At 36.3% G+C, this 23,871-nt stretch overlaps 1 pseudogene; it reads left to right on the top strand.

The window, feature by feature from the left end:
• The first annotated feature begins 1,522 nt into the window (after window positions 1-1,522).
• LOC107849362 lies at window positions 1,523-9,955 on the top strand (annotated as a pseudogene).
• The last annotated feature ends 13,916 nt before the right edge of the window (window positions 9,956-23,871 follow it).

Here is a 23,871-nt window from a genome sequence, read left to right as displayed (position 1 = left end):
AAACGCTTTTTTTTTCTTATTTTTTCGGGATCTAATTTGTATGAGAACAATCTGGTGCGACAGATTCTTTTTCTTCTTCAAGGGATGTACTTAAAGCATAGTTTTTTGTTTCCTATTCCATGTATATGTCGAGCGTACAATCTTAAACCTGTTTGGGACGCATGTATGTATAATTTTTGCTCATGGGAAGACAAATTTGTACTATTATTTGGAAGATTTTGAAAATTGAGTTGTAATGTCCTGGTAAGTGAGGTATTAAAAATTCTCATCTTTGTTGCAGAGATCTTCTAACCCATTTTAAAATTTACGACGACTTTGAAGTCGTAAATAATGGACAATAGCGACTTTAAAATTTTGACAATCTTGAAGTTGGAAATAATGAACAATACCATTTTGAAATTTTCGACGAATTTGAAGTCGAAACCAATCGCTTTTGTGCTTGGAGATAAGAAAAATGATAAATTAATTTTCGATGCCATTGATGAGTTGTTGGATGTCATTGTTTGTAAGAAGAAGAAAGAAAGATAATGAATAAAGAAAATGAATAATTAAAACTGAATAAAGAAAATAAAAAAATATTAAAAATACTTTTTTAATAAAAAAAACCATGCAGGCGTCCGTGTACAATTAGTACTAACAAGCTCCTAGGGCAGAGAACGATTAAGGTACACTTGTGGCCAGTAGTGTATAATCTCAGTGAATATGTGTCTTTTGCAGGGAAATTGAACTTAAAAGGTTAATGTGGTCTGAGGTTATGGTCTCCTCATTCTCAACCTCACACAGTGGACACAGTTGAGTAATAATGACTCCCCACTTCAACAACCATTCTCTTGTGCTTAATCTTCTTAGAGCAGCTAGCCTTAGAATGAAAATCCATCTAGGTAGCTCAATGTTATTACAGACCAGTTTCCTCCCGCTAACTTGTTGGAACTGTCCCCTCAATTTCTTTACTTCTTCTAAGTCATAATCAGCAGCAACAAAGTATTTAGCTGCCTTCAAAATTAGGAAGCTTGATCATGACTGGTTGCCTAGGGAGAACATTTAGAATACACACAAATGCTGATTCAAATTCTTAACATAGTCTTGGGAAAGTTTAACTGGTTCGATTTTTCTCATTTTCCATATTGTTGGATCAGATATGTATTATTCATTTCACCCTACCATCACTGTAAAGATCTGTGCATGTCAGCGTGCTTGTTTGACAATTTTCACATTTTTTTTTCTATTTTTCTTATAGATGCCTTCGATGCACTTGATCCCTATGGAAACATCACAATCAAATGGGATGTCATTCTCTGGACACCAAATGGATATCAGAGGCGGAGCCAGGATTTCAACTGAGGGGATTTAATAGTCAAAGAAAACTTAGTCGAAGGGGGTTCAACACCTACTATAACCACATAAAAAATAATTTTAATCATGTATAAATAGTATATTTTTCCGTCGAAGGGGGTTCGGCCGAATCCCCTAAAGGAGGCTAGCTCCGCCTCTGATGGATATGTTGTAAGTATCAGTTTGTATCTACTAAACTGCATTTACTATTACTCCTTACCAGTACCAAAAAGCTGGTAGGTTTCTGATCTTTATCACTGCGAATGGACAGGCTAATGTGAAGATGTTCAACTTCCATCGATATCGGCTTATTGAAGCACCAGGATGGACTTTGGGATGGACATGGGCGGAGAAGGAAGCGATATGGAACATGATGGGAGCACAAACAACAGAGCAAGGAGATTGCTCCAAACTTAAAGGACTCCTTCCCCATTGCTGCAAAAGGGATCCAGAAGTGGTTGATTTACTGCCCGGAACTCCCTACAGTCAGCAGACTGCAAACTGCTGCAAGGGAGGAGTGATCAGCTCATGGGGGCAAGATCCACAAGCTGCCATTAGCTCATTTCAAGTGACTGTTGGTTCTGCAGGAACAACGAAGACAACAGTTAGACTTCCTAAGAAATTCACCTTAAAGGCACCAGGGCCTGGTTATACTTGTGGGTCTGCTAAAGTCGTTAAACCTACGAGATTCCCTACTAATGATGGGAGACGAGCAACACAGGCCATGAGTAAGACACGATCATGTCATTAGCATTTCTATAATTACCATGAGCATTAATTTGTAACTATTTATGTTGTTGATGACAGTTACTTGGGATGTCATATGCACATACTCACAGTTCCGAGCTCAAGAAACTCCTACATGCTGCGTCTCCCTCTCAGCCTTCAACAGTGAAACCATTGTACCGTGCCCAACATGCACTTGTGGCTGCCAGAAGAATGGCACTCGGAGTGGAAATTGCGTAGAGTAAGTCCTGCAAAACATTTCTTTTTTTGTTCTTTCAATTTTTGTCACAGTTTCTGCTTTTTTACAAAAAAATGGTTATTTAGTTCCTGATCCTTCTTCATTTGCTCCTCTCAGTCAAGACGAATCAAACCTACCTTCAGGCCTTGGAAAAGACAGTGGTTCTCCTTCGGTTCAGTGCACAAGTCATATGTGCCCTATCAGAATTCATTAGCATGTGAAACTGAACTACAAGGTGTATTGGAGGGAATTATACGCAGTGGAACTTAGTTGTCCAACATCCCAACTTCGACAACCTTGTTCAGCTATCCAGCTTTAATTACAGGCCATTACCTACTTATGGAACAACTAGTAAGCTATCTGTCTACTGTTAAATACTTTACTGGTAAATATATTAGATGACTAATCTCCTCGAATTTTTACAGATGACAGTGCTACGCTCTGGGGTCAGAAATTCTACAACGAGCTGCCCATGCAAGCTGGTCCATCAGGAAATGTACAGTCCGAGCTGCTTTTCGGCAAGGATTTGTCGACTTTCTCCTTTGAGAACGGGTGGGCTTTTCCACACAGAGTCCTTTTCAATGGGGATAGCTGTGTAAAGCCACAACCCGATTCATATCCGTATCTGCCAAATGCGGGTAACACAAAGAAGGGTTCTTGGCTAATGCTAGTGGTGCTGCTGTCTACAGGATTCTTCTTTATAGTTCTTCTTTTTAGGCATGTGGTTGTTGGTAGATTTAGTTCCTAGTTATTAGGAAGTTTCTGTTTCAGTTACTGTACTGCAGATCTGTTCTGATCACTTTGTAATTAAAACAGCTCTTCTTTCAATTTAATGAAAAGATCTCTCCTTTTCTTCTTTTACAGTTTGCTTTTTATCTATTAGACATCACTGAGATAGCAATCTTCATTAGATGATTCCTTGAGGTGGTTTCTGTACCATAGAAGAAAATATAAGACTTTCTAAAAATTCTCTAAGCGTATTCCTGAGCCAGAGAGTGAGTGGAAGGTAAAAAGTGCTGGAAAAGTGGAAATTATCTCAGCGAATGTATAGTTTACTTGCAACTAACTTTCAGTTGCCTTGATCGTGGAATATCATTGAGACATAGGGATCATTTTGGTTCTTTGAGAGACAAGGCCATATTTCTGCTGTTTTCTTTATCTGATATAAGCTCGCTGTCTTACTTTTCACTTTGCAGATTTCGCCTTTCATACAGTTATTTATAGGGAGTGAGAGAATGTCTTTCACTTGATTTTCCAACCTTCTTAACAATGCTGCTGGTTTGCTGCAATACATGTGTTATTTTATGTAGTTTCGGGTACAAAAATCTGTATAATTGTAACATCACCTTCAACAATAGTTCATGTATAAACAAAAACACCTTTGAAGTTGTTTAACACCTTCAACACAAGATTACTTAATAATCTATCCACGAAGTGTGTTAGATTTCAGAAAATAGGTGAAACAGAATTTAAGGCCATGTCCCCCGACTTTACGGAGTATCCTTAAGGAATAATTTCCCTCACTGTACCCGAGGTTATGGAATCTTCTTCCCAGGATAAAATAACCTACAATCCGAACAATAGTGGTACCTCAAATTGTCGGATTCTACAAACCCACTCAACAGTTTGATTGATCACGCAGAATGTTTTTAAGACAAGAAGAGTTATTTCTTTCAGAAAAATTTCATTTTTTTTGTAAACCTGTGGATGAAAGCAGGTTTATATAGCCATCAGATGCCTCTTCTGAAAGGTGACAATGGTTCACCTAAAAGGTGTATCCTTTGGAAGAGTCATGTCTGTTCATTCGAAATATTGTGTCTTTTTCTGAATAGACACAACTATTTGAACAGTCACACCTTTTTCAAAACAAATATGTCTTTTGCTCAAATGTTGTGTCCCTCTATTTTCCATTCACACCAATTAAACTCAACAATCCCCCACATGAATGAGGAATGACTATTCTTTGTAAAACTTTACGGACAAGTATGTTATCATCAAGCAAAGACTGATTGCATCTGGATAAGTGGGTTTTCCTTTGAACTTTTCGTAGAGAACATGCATCGGATGCACTCGGTCAATTAGTAGATTTGATATCTTTGAACCATCGAGATTTAATGTACACCTAGACAACACATGTCACACAACCAGCCTTTTACCGTTTATGGTTCTCACGGTTTTGTTCTTTTCAGCCATAAACACATCCCGGTTTCATGAGAGCTTAGAGGATAGGCCTTTACTAACATTCTACTTGAAACGGCTTCCACTTCGCCCTCACATAGGTGATTTCTAAACATTCAATCCTATAGATTAAACTATTTGGTCAAATCTGCTAAATTTAGATAATCATTAAAAGACTTTCACTTTAAGTCTTATCCTTGTTTACTAAACACTGTCTACATCATGAGAATGGGTTGGGTAATTGACAATGTTGAACCTGTCAGACACAATTTTGTTTGATCTCCTTGAACCTAGCTCTTGGGATCTCCAGTCTGCTAGGTAGAGTTACTGCCATGCTGACTTGTCCTAGGCCTTAAACCCATTCCCTTGGATGTCCTTTCTACTCCTTCTCTAGATAGGCCTTTTGTATGTGAATCCGACACATTATCCTTTGATTTAACATAGTCAACAATGATAATTTCACTAGAGAGAAGTTCTCTAACAGTATTATGTCTCCGTTTTATATAACGAGATTTACCGTTGTATATCATACTCCCTGCCCTACCTATTGCCGCTTGGCTATCACAGTGTATACATATTGGTGCCACTGGTTTGGGCCAATAAGGAATATCTTCCAAGAAATTCTGGAGCCATTCTGCTTCTTCAGTGGCTTTATCCAATGCGATAAATTTAGATTCCATTGTAGAACGAGCAATACAAGTCTGTTTGGATGATTTCCAAGAGACTACTCCTCCAACAATAGTAAATACATATCCATTTGTGGATTTTACTTCGTTCGATCCGGTGATCCAATTTGCATCACTATATCCTTCAATTACTGCGGGATATTTATTATAATGCTAGACATAGTCTTGAGTGTATTTTAGATACCCCAAAACTCTTTTCATTGCCATCCAATGAGTTTTGTTGAGATTACTTGTATACCGACTCAACTTACTAATAGCGCATGCTATGTCTGGTCGTGTACAATTTATTATATGCATTAAACACCTAGTACTCTTGCGTACTCCAATTGTAAGTCACTTTCACCTTCATTCTTTCGAAGTGCAAAACTCACATCCAATGGAGTCTTGGCAATACCAAATTCCATATACTTGAATTTGTCAAGTATATTTTCAATATAATGAGACTGTGACAATGCCAACCCTTGTGGAGTTCTATGGATTCTTATACCTAAGATCACATCCGCAACTCCAAGGTCTTTCATATCAAACTTTTTCTCGAGCATTCATTTCATTGCATTTATGTCAGAAATGTCTATACTGATGATCAACATATCATCCACATATAAACAAACAATGACTTGTTGATTCATAGCGTCTTTAATGTAAATACATTTATCACATTCATTTATCTTGAACCCATTTTCCAACATGGTTTGGTCAAACTTTGCATGTCATTTTTTAGGTGCTTGCTTTAGTCCATACAACGACTTAATAATTTTACACACCTTATTCTCCTTTCCTGGAACCACAAAACCCTCAAGTTGTTTCATGTAAATTTCTTCCTCCAATTCTTCATTTAGGAATGCGGTTTTCACATCTATTTGATAAATTTTAAGACCATATACTGCCGCCAAGGCAATTAACATTCGAATTGATGTTATCCTTGTTACTGACGAGTATGTATCAAAGTAATCAAGACCTTCTTTTTGCTTGAAGCCTTTTACTACAAGTCTTGCCTTATATTTGTCAATAGTACCATCCGCTTTCATTTTCCTTTTGAAGATCCATTTAGAACCTAAAGGTTTATTTCCTGGAGGAAGATCAACCAATTCCCAAGTATGGTTGCTTAAGATTGAATCAATCTCACTATTGACTGCCTCTTTCCAAAAGTATGAGTCCGAAGATGACACCACTTCTTTAAATATTTGAGGCTCATTTTTTAAGAGAAATGTTACAAAATTTGATCGAAACATAGCAGAAATTCTTTGATGTGTACTAGTCTTGGATTCTCTTCATTATGTGCATTCTCACTTGATTCATCTCGAGGTCGTTTAGATCCTCCACTAGACTATTTATGGCTAGTTTTATATGGGTAAATATTTTCAAAGAATTCAGCATTATCTGATTCAATTACTGTATTTTCATTTATATCCTGATGTTCGGATTTATAAACCAAAAACCGACATGCTTTACTGCTTTTGGCATATCTTATGAACACATAGTCCACAGTCTTAGGTCCTATATTAACCCTTTTAGGCATAGGAACTTGGACCTTTGCTAGACACCCCCACACTTTGAAATATTTTAGGTTGGGTTTCCTTCCTTTCCATTTCTCATAAGGAATTGATTGTGTCTTACTATGGGGAACTCTATTGAGTATACAATTGGCTGTAAGGATAGCCTCCCCCATAAGTTTTGCGGTAAACCGGAACTTATAAGTAAGACATTCATCATTTTCTTCAACGTTCGGTTTTTTTTTCCCGCAATTTCGTTAGATTGAGGTGAATACGGGGCCGTAGTTTGATGGACAATTCCATTCTCTACATATATTTTGGTGAAGGGAGATTAATATTCTCCGCCCCTATCACTTCTTATTATTTTTATCTTTTGCTCTAACTGATTTTCTACTTCAGTTTTGTATTGCCTAAATGCATCTATTGCTTCATCCTTACTATTTAGCAAGTAGACATAACAATATCTAGTGCAATCGTCAATAAAAGTTATCAAATACTTTTTCTACCATGTGATGGTGTTGACTTCATATCACAAATGTCAGTGTGTACTAAGTCTAAGAGATTGGAATTCCTTTCAACAGACTTATAAGGATGTTTTGCATACTTTGATTCCATACACGTTCGACACTTTGATTTATTGTACTCAAAGTTTAGCAAAACTTCTAAGTTAATCAGTTTTCGTAACGTTTTGTAATTAACATGGCCTAAACGTTCATGCCACAAATTATAAGACTCAAGCAAGTAAGAAGAATTTGAACTTTTATTGATTTCAACATTCATTACATTCATCTTATAAAGGCCCACGGTGAGATAGCCTTTTCCTACATACAATTCTCCTTTGCTAATTACAATTTGTCCAGAAATGGTTACACATTTGAATCCGTTCTTTTCTAGAAGTGAAATAGAAATCAAGTTCCTACGTAATTCCGTAACATACAAGACATTGCTCAGTGTCAAAACCTTGCCTGAAGTCATTTTCAAGCACACTTTCCTGTTCCTTCTACCTTAGCAGTAGTAGAGTTAGCCATGTAGATCATTTCTTCTACTTAAGCCGCAGCGAATGACGAAAAAAACTCTTTGTTGGCACACACATGGCGGGTGGCACCAGAATCCATCCACCATTCGCGAGGATTCCCCACTAAGTTGCATTTTGAGAACATAGCACACAGATCATCACATTCTTTGTTGGACTCAACCATATTAGCTTGGTTCTTTTTCTTGCCTTTCTTAGGGGCACGACAATTCGTGAACTTATGGCCAATTTTGCCACAGTTGAAGCACTTTTCCTTGAATTTCTTCTTGGGTTGATTGCTTCCCTTTTCAACTTTCTTCCATTTCTTAGAATTGTTTTGATCATCTTCCACAATATGTGCTCCATTAATTGTAGAATTCCCTTTTGACCTTCTCTCAGCAGCCTTATTATCCTCTTTAATACGCAGTCGGATAATAAGATCTTCGACAGTCATCTCCTTGCGTTTGTGCTTCAAGTAGTTTTTGAAGTCTTTCCACATAGGTGGTAGCTTCTCAATGATCGCTGCTACTTGAATACTAAGAACATTTTCAATTTGTTCAACTAAGGTATTTTTTAAATATATACCTTCTGCTAAGAGATCATGGATGATTACTTGCAATTCCTGAACTGGAGAGACAACCAATTTGCTATCTATCATTTTAAAGTCCAGAAACCTTGCAACAAAAAATTTCTTAATTCCCGCTTCCTCTATCTTATATTTTTGTTCTAGTGCCCCCCACAATTCCTTCGATGTCTTATTTCCACTGTAAACATTGTAGAGGTCGTCTTGGAGACCACTCAAGAAATAATTTCTGCGAAGAAAGTCTGAGTGCTTCCAAGCCTCTACAATCATGTAATGCTCTTTTTCTGAGGTTCCCTCGGGCACCTCAGGAGCATCCTCACTAGTGAATTTTTGAAGGCATAGAGTGGTGAGGTAAAAGAACATCTTTTGCTGCCATCGCTTAAAGTCAATGTCCGTAAATTTTTTGGGCTTCTCCGAAGGTGCCATTGGTTGCAGAGCATTTGCTCGACTTATTGAGGCAATACTAGTTTCCCCCATAGTCGTAGCCGCATCTTGCATTTGATTTTCGTTAGTCATTTTTTCTATCACCACAAGACAATAAAATTTAGTATTTTCAGAATACTATTCATAAAGTTAAGCAACTTTAAACTCTTCTTCTTGTTTCTAGTTAACTATGAAGTTTTTATGACTTTTAATCGTCAACCGAATGATCTTTAACTTGTGATAAAGATTTTATGTCTTTGAATCACTAGTTAAGTTCAAACGGAGTAGAAATCTTAAAGCTTTAATCTCCAAAAATAAGCAATACAGATTCTGCAAGTATTATTTCTTAAGACTGTTATTTTATGTAGTTTCGGGTACAAGAATCTGTATAATTACAACACCAACTTCAACAATAGTTCATGTATAAACAAGAACACCTTTGAAGTTCTTTAACACCTTCAACACAAGATTACTTAATAATCTATCCAAGAAGTGTGTTAGATTTGAGAAAATAGATGAAACAGAATTTAAGGCCAAGTCCCCCGACTTCACGGAGTGTCCTTAAGGAATAATTTCCCTCACTGTACCCGAGGTTATGGAGTCTTCCTCCCAGGATAAAATGGCCTACAATCCGAACAATAGCGGTACCTCAAATTGTTGGATTCTACGAACTCACTCAACAGTTTGATTGATCACACAAAATGTTTTTAAGACAAGAGTTTTTTTTTTCAGAAAAATTTCGCTTTTTTTTCTAAACTTATGGATGAAAGCAGGTTTATATAGTCATCAGATGCCTCTTTTGAAAGGTGGCAATGGTTCACTTAAAAGGTGTATCATTTGGAAGAGTCATATCTGTTCATTCGAAGCATTGTGTCTTTTTCTGAACAGACACAACTATCTGAACAGTCACACCTTTTTCAAAACAATATGTCTTTTGCTCAAAGGTTGTGTCCTTCATTTTCCATTCACACCAATTAAACCCAACAACATGTTCTTGACTTGCACTCTTGTCTTCTCCACATATTTACTGTGGCTGCTTTACTCAAATGCTTCGTGGAACAGGTGTATGGCGTGGTATTTGTGTTCATCAGTTTCATAGTATCATCTAAAATTGAACTAAAGCTTGAGTTCCTCCATAACAGGCTGCAGCAATTAGTCCCCCACAAGGTAAAGCCTGATCTTGCTGAAGCTGATATGGTGACAGAGCAAGGGACTTTTTGTCACAAAGATGCTTTGAATGGCTTAGAAGAAAGATCAATTAAGAGCATAAACGAAAGCTGCTAAAATTTTCCAAGGGATGCGTAAAGCCATCATCGGATTTCCTCCAACTTAAAAGTTTGACAGGATTAGGAGGTGAGATATATTTGTAATAATTAACATCTTACCTTCTTATTCTTTGCAGAAGAATATTGGTCAAACTGTATATTATGTGTTCTTGCCTCATCAGACCCCACTTGTGGGATTACACTGGGCATGTTGTTGTGTATAGTGCATTCTTATAACAAAAATATATGTCCAGGAACCAGTTTAAGATTTCCCTTTTGGATTGTATTGCTTAGTGATGAAATGTCAAAAGGCACCGAAAGGCATTTTCTCTTTCGACTTTAGGATATGATTCTGGGGAGAAGAAACGAATTCCAGCATGTAGTAGTTTAGCGTGCTATAATGATATAGCCAGACAGCTCCCTTCTATGAGGTGCAGTTTAGTGTGCTATGTAGCAGCTTCTATTTTACAGTAAGTGTTCTCAGGGCTTTCTTCAAGTAGGCCTTTCTTGCTTCGTCTAGAAACTAATGTCACTTATGCGACAGGTACATGCTTGCATGCCAGTGACAGATAGTGATCACAAACCTGTGCGGTGTAAATTTAATGTTGAAGTTCCATGACGAGAGTTTGGGAAGATTTTCCAGTTTAACGATCAAATCAGGTCTTTACTGGAAGAACTGCATTATATACCTGAAGTATGTTTTTTCGGAATCAAGAAACATTCAGCTTGATAATTACAAACAGAAGTATACAAGATAATGTTTTTTTTCCAAATCACTTGCCAATATCAACTAGCTATCAACAAGGACAAGCAAACATCAGGCAGCCGTCCCAGAGGTTCCCTTTGCTTTCCCCGTTTAATTGAGGTGATTTCCAGGTCATGGATTACTGAACAATTACCCCTTCAGTCCTAACAAAACTATTTTTCGGTTCATCTGCTTATCTATCTGAAAGTTCATTGGTTATCAAAAGCTTCAATGGTTGGGCTTTCCTTCTCTCAGACCATTAAGGCGAAATTCTGTTTGCATAATACATTTTGTAACATGTAACGACGCTGTAACCGATGTCCACTTCCCAAATCTTTTTTGATATTTATCCATCAAGTTTTTTTTAATTTAAAGAATGGACACTTTTATGGGACCATAAAAATAAAATGCAAATCTAACACTTAACTTACAAAATCTACACTTTAACCCCTTCTCCCATTTCAGCCCTAATTTTATTAAAACTACACTTTAGTCCATATTGAAAAATATAAATATTGAATAAATAATTAAAAAAAATTCCCAAATCTTCTCAACCAATCCACTAGCAACCACCTATTTTGACGCCATTTCCTTAATTTTCCGAGCATTTTCCGGCCATTTTTCGTCGAATTTTCCGGCATCCATCGGAAAGTGACATTATCTCCATTGTTATAAGCCTTTTTGGATTATTTTTAGCTTCAATTTTTCTTCCATTTTCATACAAAAAACTTGAAATTCAGTCCCACATTTCGAAATCGATTCTTGGGTCAATAACAACATTCCAATACTCCTTAGGTTATTTGTAAGCTGAAATTCGTCGGATTAATTCGGTGGTTGTCGGAAAAAGGTCAATCGTGCACTGTACGACCAACAACCAGGAAGAAGACGACTTCAGTCTATTAAGTCTAGGCGCATAAACCACTATTCAAGTCTATTGAATACTATTATCGAGGTATATTATGTCTTTTGTAGATTACGTGGTTGTTGGCGGTATATTTTCTGGTGAATGGGAGGAGAGTCCTAAATGTTGAGTTTGGAAAACCGCGTCTAAGGAGACAGTGTCCATTGCCTTTCGTCGCAATGGTTCATACGCCGACATGGTTAAAAGCATAATAGAGAGCGGTGAATTAAGTTGTGATCAAAGTGAGGTGTTAATTAGTTACTTGATGAACAGGAGGGGGCAAATCTATCCAACGTTCATAAGGAATGATAGACACATGGAATTATATATGATTTTCATTGATTCTGATAACTCCAGACCTATATTACGGGTTAAAGTTTTTGAAAGGTCCCGGAAAAAAGCTTCCACATCAGCCCCACCCCCAAATATGGATGATATGCCAACGGAATACGATTTCATGGGTTGTGATGAATGGAATAATAGTGAAGATTATGAAGAAAAGGAGTGTGGAGGAGGTTAGGACGGGCAACTCAAACCACAAAGAAGCCACTCTTTCTCGGACGACAACAATCTTTTTTTAGGACAAACATTCAAGGATAAGAAAACATTACAACTTTTGTTGAAGCAGGCGTTGATGAAAATGTCGTTTAATTACACAACTCTGAAGAGTAGTAAGAAATACTTGAGGGTGAGGTGCGTAGATCGTACTTGCTGGTAGATGGTGCTTGCATGTGCTATCGGAGAATTGGGTTGGTTTCACGTCCATAAGTACGTAGGAGAGCATACTTGTGGCGTTGATCATGTCACAAAAAAGCATAAGAATGTCACTGTGGAGGTCATTGCCTCACTTATTTTGAACTTTTTCGTTGACAACAAAGGTCCAAGCCCGAAAGAGATCGAGAGGATCATATTTAGGGAGCTACATTGCAGGCCGAGCTATTGGAAGTGTTGGATGGCAGGCGTCATTGCGAAGAACATAGTTTGAGGTACGCCCGAGCATGGATATGCAGTGCTTTCCGCATTTTCATATATTTTCAACAGCCTCAAACCCAGGTCTATTAATTCCCTCAGGGTCGATGAGGAGTCTGGCCGGTTTATTTACTACTTTATGGCATTTGGGGCTTCCATCCGTGGATATGCACACACGAGAAAGGTCGTTGTCGTTGATGACACGCATTTGTCCGGCAAGTACGAGGGCGTGCTGCTGTCCGCTGTCGCTCAAGATACGCAGAATCATATCTATCCCTTAGCGTATTGTGTGGTGGATAAGAAGAACGATATGTTGTGGGGCTTCTTCTTTGAGAATCTTAAGGCCTTTGTCGTCGACGAACCAGAGCTGTGCGTTATCTTCGACAGACACGTAAGTATCGCCAACGGCCTCGCAAGGCATTATCTACTTGTGCATCACGGTGTTTGTATGAGGCATCTCGGTAAAAACCTTCGAATAAATCATCATTGTTTCGATTCTCTCTATTTGTACTACCATGCGTCCAAGACGTACACGTTGGAAGAATTTAATGACTACTTCAATGCCCTTAAAGAAAGATGCCCTAGTGTAGCAGCTTGCCTCGAGCATGAAGTAGGATATGAAAAGTGGAGCTGGGCTCACTTTCCAGGTAATTGATTCAATGTCATGATCTCAAACATCGCCGAGTCACCCAACTCAATATTGCGCGACGAAAGAGAGTATCTAGTGGCAGCCATTTTCAATTCAATTGCACATAGATTTGGAGAAATATTCAGGAAGAGGTATGCATAGGTGGACAATTCAAAGACAACCTTCGTTCCCGTACCTAAGACGATCTTGAGGGAAAACATGACCGAGGGGGACAAATTATATGTGAACAATATATACGGAAGGACCGATGAATTCACCGTGCTTGGCTATGGTCGTTCCACAAAATTTAATCTTTCTAGACAGTCATGTTCTTGCAGAAAGTACGACTTGGTGAAATTGCCATGCGCTCAATGGCAGCTTGCGTTTGAAGCACGGGAACGAATACGACACTAGCATTTACAACTACTCTTCGCAAATAGATTCGAAAGAATCATACCTCCTTGCATACTTGGAACCTATTTGTACAGCACCACTTGAGTCGGAGTGGAGTGTGACGCGAGAGTATCTTGAAATGCAAGTTCTTCCACCCGACTTCGATCCCAAACTCAGACGGAGGAAGGTGAAATGCGTTAAGGGTGTGTTGGAGCCTTCAAGGTACAAGAAAAGAAACAAGTGCTCCAAGTACAAAAGGCCGGGACATAGGAGAACAACATGCAGCCTTAATGTAGGATAATATGATTGGCATTGTATTAAATGTTTTTGCTTGTTCAATGCACTGGACAGTATGTAATGTGTATTCTGTTTTGAAAACTACTGAACTACAGTTAAAATCAAATTTTTCTATTCTGCATTATTGATTCCTGTACATATATTATATACTTCGTACTAAATAGATTCTAGACTTAAATAATCGACAAGACTGATAATATATAATATATCAGTGTTTGGTCTACTAAGTAAATGTTCAGTACGTAGTGTATAATAAACCTACCTAGTTGTCTATTGAACAAAACCTTTTCTTCATACAATGTTGAATTAGAAATAATTACGACGCATTGGAATGGGTGACAATTCAAAAACTATTTTTTCAAGTTCTGAAATCGACTATACATATTACACATCGACTAGACTCAAAATATATAATACATCGATGCATTGTCTAGGGGGTATAGTGTAAAATACATAGTCTATCATCGATCAGTCGTGTAGTCTATTACAGAAACCCTATTCCTCATACACTGAACTTTTCAATGTAATTATTAGTCTTCACGAAATGGCAGGATTTTAAATGCCTCGACTGCCACAACCGCCGTGACTTTTTGTTTCTTATTCTCACACGCCTTCCCCCCTTCAATCAACACGTGTAAAGCTTCTATTGGTCGATTTTCTTATGGTCTGGTCTATTTAAAGGGACCATGGTCGATTTTGAATACAATTTCAGAAGAAAAAAGACTTAAGGGAGAAGAAGATGGCTAGAAGGATGCACCCACTACGGCCGTTGCACAGAATGTCAACAATAAACAACATAAAGTTGCTAAGGCTTCGGAGTGACCTGGATTTCCTTTTCGAGGGTCTTGCCGCCGATCAATGACGGCTGGATAGAGAGCTTCGCCGGATGGCTCATTTTCTTTGGGCCATAGTCGAGAGGCTCAACCTGGACCCCCGTGAACTCATTACCCCCTTTGTCCCCCTAGTGTAGTGTTGTTTTTTTTGTTTGGTTTGTAGTTCATTGCTTAATGAAGCTTTCATGGTAAGATTATGTAAATGAAAGTTTTCATTGTTAGTGTTTCTTTAGCAATCCCTGTTTTAAGATTTGCAAACTTTATTTACACTCTGAGTACAATAGGAATAAATAATCGACTACGGTAAATACATATTCTATAATCGACTGTGTCAAGGGTGAATTATAGAATGAAATCAGTGTTCATGATCCTGTATATTGAGAGATTATCAACTTATAAATGAGTCTATTATTGACCACTCATATAGTCTATGATTAACTTACTGAATATATTGGCGGCTTAAAATAATGGAAAAAAAGGAGAAATTAAATAAAATAAATTAGAGTATGTCAATTAACACCATTAAAATATTATAAAGAAATTTTGATGCATCAATTGTGACTCTCAATTACTTTTGGACGTGATCAAGTTTATCTTAGACACGGCGTAGTCGTAGATCATTGAGATGACATAAAAAAGAGAAGAAATAAAATAAAATAAAATAAAATAAATATTAATCATCCAAGCACTAATGAACGACCACTTATCATGACAAGAGATTAGACTTGTGTGATGACTATAAGAATGAGTGGTGGTTGTTACTTGTGAGTGTTCAATAGACAAGTAGTGTATGAGAACAAGGAGTCCTTCTCAACAGAGACGCTTGTTCTAGGTAATTGGTTGTTACTACCATTGCCCTCCACTATACCCATTTGATCAAGTGTCCAATTGATTTGTAATCTTATATTATGATATTTAGTCATTTTACATTGCGTGAGTGATGTTAATTTATTTTATTTTATTTTATTTCTCCCTTTTTTTAATCTCACCTCTTTTGAAAATAGACTTGTTATGATATCTTGAGTATATTATAGATAAATAGCTTTATCTATACCAGACTTTATTATTAGTAATGTATCGATCAAAGAAGTCTATTTTCAAAGGATGTGAGATTAAAAAGGGAGAAATAAAATAAAATAAATTAACATCACTCACGCAATGTAAAATGACTAAATATCATAATATAAGATTACAAATCAATTGAACACTCGATCAAATGGGTATAGGGGAGGAAAATGGTAGTAACAACCAATTACCTAGAACAAGCGTCTCTGTTGAGAAGGACTCCTTGTTCTCATACACTACTTGTCCATTGAACACTCACAAGTAACAACCACCACTCATCCTTATGGTCATCACACAAGTAAAATCTCTTGTCATGATAAGTGGTCGTTCATTAGTACTTGGATGATTAATATTTATTTTATTTTATTTTATTTTAATTTATTTCTTCTTCTTTTTCCGTCATCTCAATGATCTACGACTACGTCGTGTCTAAGATAACACTTGATCACATCCAAAAATGGGAGTCACAATTGATGCATCAAAATTTCTTTACAATATTTTAATGGTGTTAATTGACATACTCTAATTTTATTTTATTTAATTTATCCCCTTTTTCCCATTATTTAAGCCGTGTATATATTCAACAAGTTGATCATAGACAGTATAAAAGGTCTATAATCACCCGTAGTCCTAATCGATAATATTCTAATACACAGGATAATCAACACTGACATCAGTATATAAGTCGTAAGTCACCCAATCGATAATAGAAGACATACATTCGTTAGAGAACCTTTGAAGTAAAAGATAATCCATTTAAATTTTCTCCAATAGTACAATTCTAACGGGTAGAATTTTTCAACGGTCAAATTTTGATAGCCTTACTATATTAATTAAAGGGACCCTTTTGGACTCCTCCATGTTCATTTATTCATGACTTTCAAGTTTTACATCAACAATAACAATGTCGCAGTCATCTCAAACTTCTAAAAGTTCTTATATTTACCGTTGTGGTAATCCTGCGGTGTTGAAAACATCACGCATCGACAGAAATCCGGGGCAAAAATTCTACAGCTGTGCGGTTGGAAAGGTTTGTTTTTGTTTAAATAAAAATTTATTTGTGTTCATCTCATAATTCAATTTATTAATTTATCCTCCTTATTTTAGGATAATGGTGAATGCTCTTATTTCAAGTAAATTTTCTTCGATTTTGAGGTGTCAAAATTTCAAGGCATTGCAAAGTTTGAAATGTTTGAAAGGCTTAGAGATTTCAAAGAAAATAGGGATCTTCTAATGACATTATATAGAGAATCGAAAAACAAGATTGTTCACTTAAAGAGATTGTTGAAAGATGTCGAAATTGAGAGGAATCAACTTAAGCATAAGTTGGCTATGATTGAAGAAAAAGAAAAGGGCATGAAATTTATGGTCTATGATTTACTATTAGTTTTAGATTTTTGGAAAGGTGTAATGGGGGTTTAGTGAGATTGAATGTATTCTGAATGTTTTATTAATCGACTACTAGTTACTTATATTATAAATGGTTTACCTTTTTCATTCATCAACTACATATCGCTTTACTATATATGATTTATCTTTTAATCAGAGTCTATAATCAACGATGATAATTCATGTAAAAGCAATGATACATTGATTATATAAAATGAAAAATGTTTATCATAAACTATAAAGGCAGTTTAGAAAATAAAATTGTTCAATTCTACGCATCCCAAGCTGAAAGTTAGAAGTTAACATTATCTAGTCAGATAAAACTAATCATCAGCCACAAATAAAAATTTAATAATTGTCTAAAGATTCAACATTTTCAGTTTCCACCATCATCTTGTCGATTTCCTGACTAACTTCATTAAGAAATTCATCCAAGTTTGGAAATTCATTCTCGTTATCCTTCTTCACGATGCCTTCTTTTTCTGGTGCATCACTTTTTCTTTCTTCTTTATGCTGTTCTTTCTCTACTTCTTGTGCATTCTTCTCTTCTGTTTTTTGTCCATCTCTTTCATTGTTTTCTTCTTCACAACCACTTTTTTTTATTTTTATCATCGTCATCCTGTCCGCCTTCTTCATGATCCTCCTTCTCCATACCAGCTGATCCATCAACTTTGTTTTCTTCTTCATAAACAACTTCTTCATTTTTTCTTCTTCTTTCTCTTCATCTGCTTCATCCAGATTTTCCTTATCTACAACAGCTACAACCTCAGGGATCATCACCTTATCAGTATTGATAGAGGCATGTTCCAAAGATGCTACCTCAAGAAGGGCTTCTTTGATACTGCTGTCATCGCAGCCAGCCCTCGTCGCTGAATGCCGACTTTGTACCTGCACACCTGCATTTTCAAGTATTTACCGTTTATAATAAACTAAGATATCGGTTGATGAAGAATGGTATATATTCTATTATTATAAATAAAAGGGATTATATAAAATATACATCTTTTATAATATATAGAACAGATATTACCTTCAGCTTCATCTCTCTTCTTTTGCCTCTCCTTTTCTGCTCTCTTCAACCTCTCTTCTTTTACGAAATCAGCGATGTCGTTGATCGACTCCTCCAGCCTAAACACGCGCTCTTTCAGATTTTTAATCATCGATGTCTTTCTCGATTCTCTTGGCTTACTTGTCCCTGCACCTTGAGTGACATGCTTTGAAATAGCATTTTCACCAAAATCCCGGTCATCATCCCCATCCTCACCATCCTCCGATAAGGTGATGACAGTCATACCCTCTAGACAGGCCTTCAAGCCATCGATGAATACGTCGTTCGGTTCGTCTATAAATGCTTTGAACTTTTTCGTGTAGTGCTGCTTCATTTTACGGACTGTGGGGATAAGGTACGGGTGCACTCTCTACAGATAAATAGGCAAATATGATTGATTAGCAACACAATATTGGTAAAATTATTCATCGGAAGGAATGTTTCATACCTTTGTGCTCTATCCGTTCAAATATAGATCACCTTCGATTAGTTTATCGCCTTTTGAGGTGTGCCATCTGAGCAATCGAGGAATAGGCAGCGGGTCTTCAGTTGATTTACCATTTCCCATGCCAAGCGCGGGAAAGGCTTCGTATATCCAAATCTGTTATCAAAAGAAAAAATAAAAACATAAAACTGAGTGTAAGTATATTATAGACACCATAGATGAATTACAGTATATAATAAACTACTTCAATGGTTTATAATCAAATACCATAAATGCCCAGGAAAATCCGTAGAGCACGTATGATGAAACTCCCTTTGTCTCAAATGTCTTCTTCTGCCTGCTGAAGTCTATCCGCTTCTTTAGATAGTCTAGAGTCAAGGAAAATGACTCCTTACCCCAAGGGTATTTCTCAAAGAAGCCCAAGCTATCCACCATCTTGATGGTGTCTATGTCCACGATTTTTGACAAGTACCGTGCAAGCAATATGCAGTACACGAACCAAACCAAGCAGCATTTGAACGTGTCCTCCTTGTCCAGCCTCCCACCTCTAATAAGCTTCAACAATCTCTTTGCATCTACACTCCTCTTTTTTACAATCTTTTTGAAAAAAATCTTCACCCTCCTCCATCACTTTGACATATCTTGAATCACGGGGATAACACCCACAATTTAAACCACTGATTAGCGCAAACTTCTTCAGGCCAAAACATGCAGTCCTATCATTGATGTTAAACCATATTTCATGCAGCTTGTTGTCCGGTTCGACTCGGTACAGAAGTGTATAGTGGAAAAGTTGTCCGTTGAACTTCATATGTTCTGACAGGTCCCATAAACCACTAAAATAGGAATTCTTAAGCCTAGACTTCAAACGTTGATCAACCACGACTTGTTTGAATTCATTAAACATCTTCAAATGGGACCTAACAGATATCTTAGCCGAAAATGATCTGACATCATCCAGGACTGTGGCGAGGTCGTACCTCTCAGCCGAAACAAACCTTGCACAGTGAGGCAAGATCAGTGCTTCCTCGTCTATCCTAACCTTGAGAGGATCTATTTCCTCCGGCTCATCTCGAACTGAAGCTTCAACTGCTTCCTCGCTGCAATTTCTATTCTCCAATTGATCGACTGCTCATTTTTTTCTTCTCTCAGACTTATCACCTTCTGCAGCCTTGCGTTTGTTACCTCTAGCCATTTGTTATGATCTACGGACAAAAACTACTATTTTTCAGCTATAACAGCTACTACAATACCTAATCGACCTAGCAATTTATTAATATGGCAACAGTTGCAACACACAAAATTCTAATTTGCAAAAAAAGTTTCTTCAAAAATAACCCCATCATCCACAAGAACATGCATCTAAATCACCATTATATTGAACAAAAATAAGAAGGAACCCAGATTTTAAGAATGCAAATCAAGAAAAATTCGCAAAAAAAACTCAATGCAATCGTCGAGGAAAGTTAAAATCCAATGAGAACAATGCACAAACAAATCAAATACCAACTTAAAAACACTAATCATAAGTAAAATCAATCCCTATTTTTTCAAAAAAAATTCAATTGACTGCAGATACAATACCTAATCGACCAAGCAGTGTATTAACATGACAGCAGTTGCAGCACCAACTCAATACAACAGTTGCAAAAAAAATTCAATTTACAGCACATTTTTATCATGCAAATCGATAAAAAGTGACAAAAAAATCTCAATACAATCGTCGAGGAAAGTTAAAATTCAACACAAACAATGCACAAACAAACCGAATACCAACTTAAAAACACAAATTATAAGTAAAATCAAGCTCCATTTTTTTAAAAAAATTTTTTACTTTTCAAGTCTAATTATCAAATACGCAGTGAAGAAATCCCCAACATGAACATGATTCTACAAAACCCTTACATTGGATAAAAATTTTAACAAAAATCACATATCTTGCCACATTCCGACGAAATTAGTGAAGAAATTTCAACATGCAATTGCTAAGGATAATCGATACACACCAATTATCCGTAAAAAATAAGTAAATACTAACTAAAAACAACCACTTTCACTGAAATCAAGCCGCATTTAAAAAAAAATCAATTTATTTGAACTCGAACGAGTTCACTCGCCACAAATGAGTACGAAAAAAATGAAAAAAACCTATCAATATGGAGCACAAATTAATCGGAACAATAATATAGCTTACCTGAAGTTGAAGATCGAAGTTGGAGCTGATTTACACGAGCTCGAAATTGAAAATGGTGGAAAGAGAAAAGAAGCGATTTTGGTAAAGAGAGAGAAGATGAGAGAATTTTTTGTAGGGTTAATATGTATTTAATAAATATATAAGGGGTTCCAAAAGATTTTAAAAATACATAAGGGGTGCCAAAATATTTTTTTCTTTTACACTTAAGCCCATGACCTACCAAACCCTGAAAAATTAGAATTTGCCAAAATGAGTGTCCATTTGTTAAAATAAGTTTTCAAAGTGGACCAACAACTAAATCTTCTCAAGAGTCTGAGCTCTCATACTTTATTTACTAAATAGAAAATTAGCATTTTATACTTCTCTTTGATTGTAAGTAGACCTCTTCTGTAGGCAATGCCATCTTATAATTTTGTTTGATTCAGGTCACACCTGGGGATGACATGGTAAAATATGGTGAAGATGCTGAGATCTTGGCACATCAGGAAGATTTCTGTAATTCAGAATTTATTGCTGAAGTTATTCCACCAAGCAAATGGTCTGAGGTAACAAGAGAAGACAAGGCGATTTTAATGATCAATGTGAAATCCAATCACTCAACGAAGGTCAGAACACATCAATTGTTGGGTTCGAAATCGAGAGGGCGTCATGCAGAAGCTTAAAGTTGTAAACCATTGTGATAATTCAGACAAAAAGAAAAACATACTAAAAACATGATTATTATATAGTTTGACCCATTAACCTACATATAAAAGAAAGCATAAAAACTATTAGAGAGAAAATCTCCCCCTAAACAAAATTTTTTAAACGACTATATTGTGGATGCTACTATGTTATGGTATGAGAAGGGGTCTTCTATTTATAGATGTCCAAAACCTTTTCTCTAAGAAAAAGGTTAGCCAGATATGAAAAAGAATTATATTTTTCTTTCAGGAAAAGTAAAAGTAATTATGATAAATTTTATTTTCCTTCTAAAAAAAAAGTAAAACTTAAATATAGTAAGAAAATCAGGACAAAAACCCTAACAAATCTCCCCTTTTGACTTGATTTTCTTCACTTGATCCGTCTTCTCTTCATATCACGTGCATGAACTTCGTTCTTGATATAATCTTCATACCTACTGCTTGCCATGGTTAAAAATAAGGTTTAAAATATCATGGTTAAAAATTGGTTTAAAAGTAATATTTTATTTTTATTTTTAAAGATGCAGCAGTAGGCGTGTTGAAAATATCGTTGAAACTTGTTCTCCACATGTAGTTCGACAAAAATCTTCATTATCGCCTAAATTGTTGCAACTTGATTTTGAAATGACTTTGAATCTGTTTAATCTCGTCTCACCACACCATTAGACCATTAAACCATAAGCTCTGATACCACTTGTTGGGTTCGAAATCGAGTGGGCGTCATGCGGAAGCTTAAATTTGCAAACCATTGTGATAATTCAGCCAAAAGAAAAACGTAATAAAAACATGATTATTATATAGTTTGGCCAATTGACATACATATAAAAATCTAATATAAAAGAAAGCATAAAAACTATTAGAGTGAAAATCTCTCCTAAACAAAATTCTTTAAACGACTACATTGTGGATGCTACTGTGTTATGATATGAGAAGGGAGTCTTCTATTTATAGATGTCCAAAACCTTTCCTCCAGGAAAGAGGTTAGCCAAATATGAAAAATAATTATATTTTTCTTTCAGAAAAAGTAAAAGTAATTATGATAACTTTTATTTTCCTTCTAAAACAAGTAAAACATAAATATAGTAAAAAAAATCAGGTAAAAACACTAACATCAATTACACCTGCTGTTGTTTCTCAACTGCTGCAGTGTGCATGATATTGAGAAACAGTTGCAACAGAAATGAAGCTCCCATCACAGGTCAAACAGTTCTTCGAGAAGAAATGAAGGGAGCTCCTACCATGGGTCAAACAATTCGCAAAAAAATGAAGCGAGTTCCCACCTCAGGCCTGCCCTTCAACAGGATAGCGGATAAAACAGTTCGAGAAGAAATGAAGGGAGCTCCCTCCACAGCTCTGTAAAGCAAATAATAAGGTAAAAAGACAAAAAAAAAAGGGCTAAGGTCACTAAAGAGACTCATTTTAGAAATATCTATCATCTTCTCAAAGTCTCTTTATAGCTAGATTGCATCGATCTCTCTTCTCCTTCTAATGTGTCGATCTCGACATGTTTTAATTTATTATTTTATTTCTATTTTTTATTAAATATCATTAATTTTTAATACTTAAATGACTTATAATAATTAATTAGGGATGAAATAGTAAAATTACGATTGAAGCAGAATGAATATGAATGACCATCAAGGCTTTCGGGGTAACTGGCATTTGCATTCAAGAAAACAATATTCGCTTGATCTTACTCTCGTGGAGGTAGAGAGGCTGCATGAAAGCCTATAAACATAAAGAAAACAATAGCACCGCAAGAGGTTTCCAAGCCAATGAATGCTCTGATGTAAAATATTTGGTTTACCTTTGCAGCCAACACGTGATAGGTCACGATGTATGTACTCATAGATGGTTATTGCTGGATTATTCCAGCTCAGATATCTGGATATAGAGCATCAATTCTCTCTTCCATTTTTTTCACTAGAATTAGGTCCCCCAATTTATTTTGTAGTTACTGTTTATCTCAAAGTTATCCTATAATTTTTGCACTGTGATCAGTAGAAAGCTGTCTGTGCTTCACCAAAATGACACGCTTGTAGATGAGCACAATTCTTTATTTGTACATTTTTTACCTACACCGTTACCTTTCGTGTTAGATACATTCAGCAAAAGCCTCGGTGGAAGTTCTTGCACTGCATATCACATGCCAAGACACAAATAATGCTGGATATGCTGTGATTCTGATACCTCATTGGAATTACCATGTCACATTTAAAATCAAGATATTCTAGATGGGTAAGACAGAGCAAAATTGTGCTCATTACTCGTTCGAGCTAAACTTTCATAGAACTAGCTTATTCTCAGGGTTTTTTCTTGGCAAAATTCTAACAAAAGATAGCAGC

This window comes from Capsicum annuum, chromosome 12 (genome assembly GCF_002878395.1).
Source record: "Capsicum annuum cultivar UCD-10X-F1 chromosome 12, UCD10Xv1.1, whole genome shotgun sequence".
In the NCBI taxonomy this organism is placed as follows: domain Eukaryota; kingdom Viridiplantae; phylum Streptophyta; class Magnoliopsida; order Solanales; family Solanaceae; genus Capsicum; species Capsicum annuum.
The sequence above is the reverse complement of the archived record's forward strand: the minus strand, read 5'-3'. Positions and strand labels throughout refer to the sequence as shown.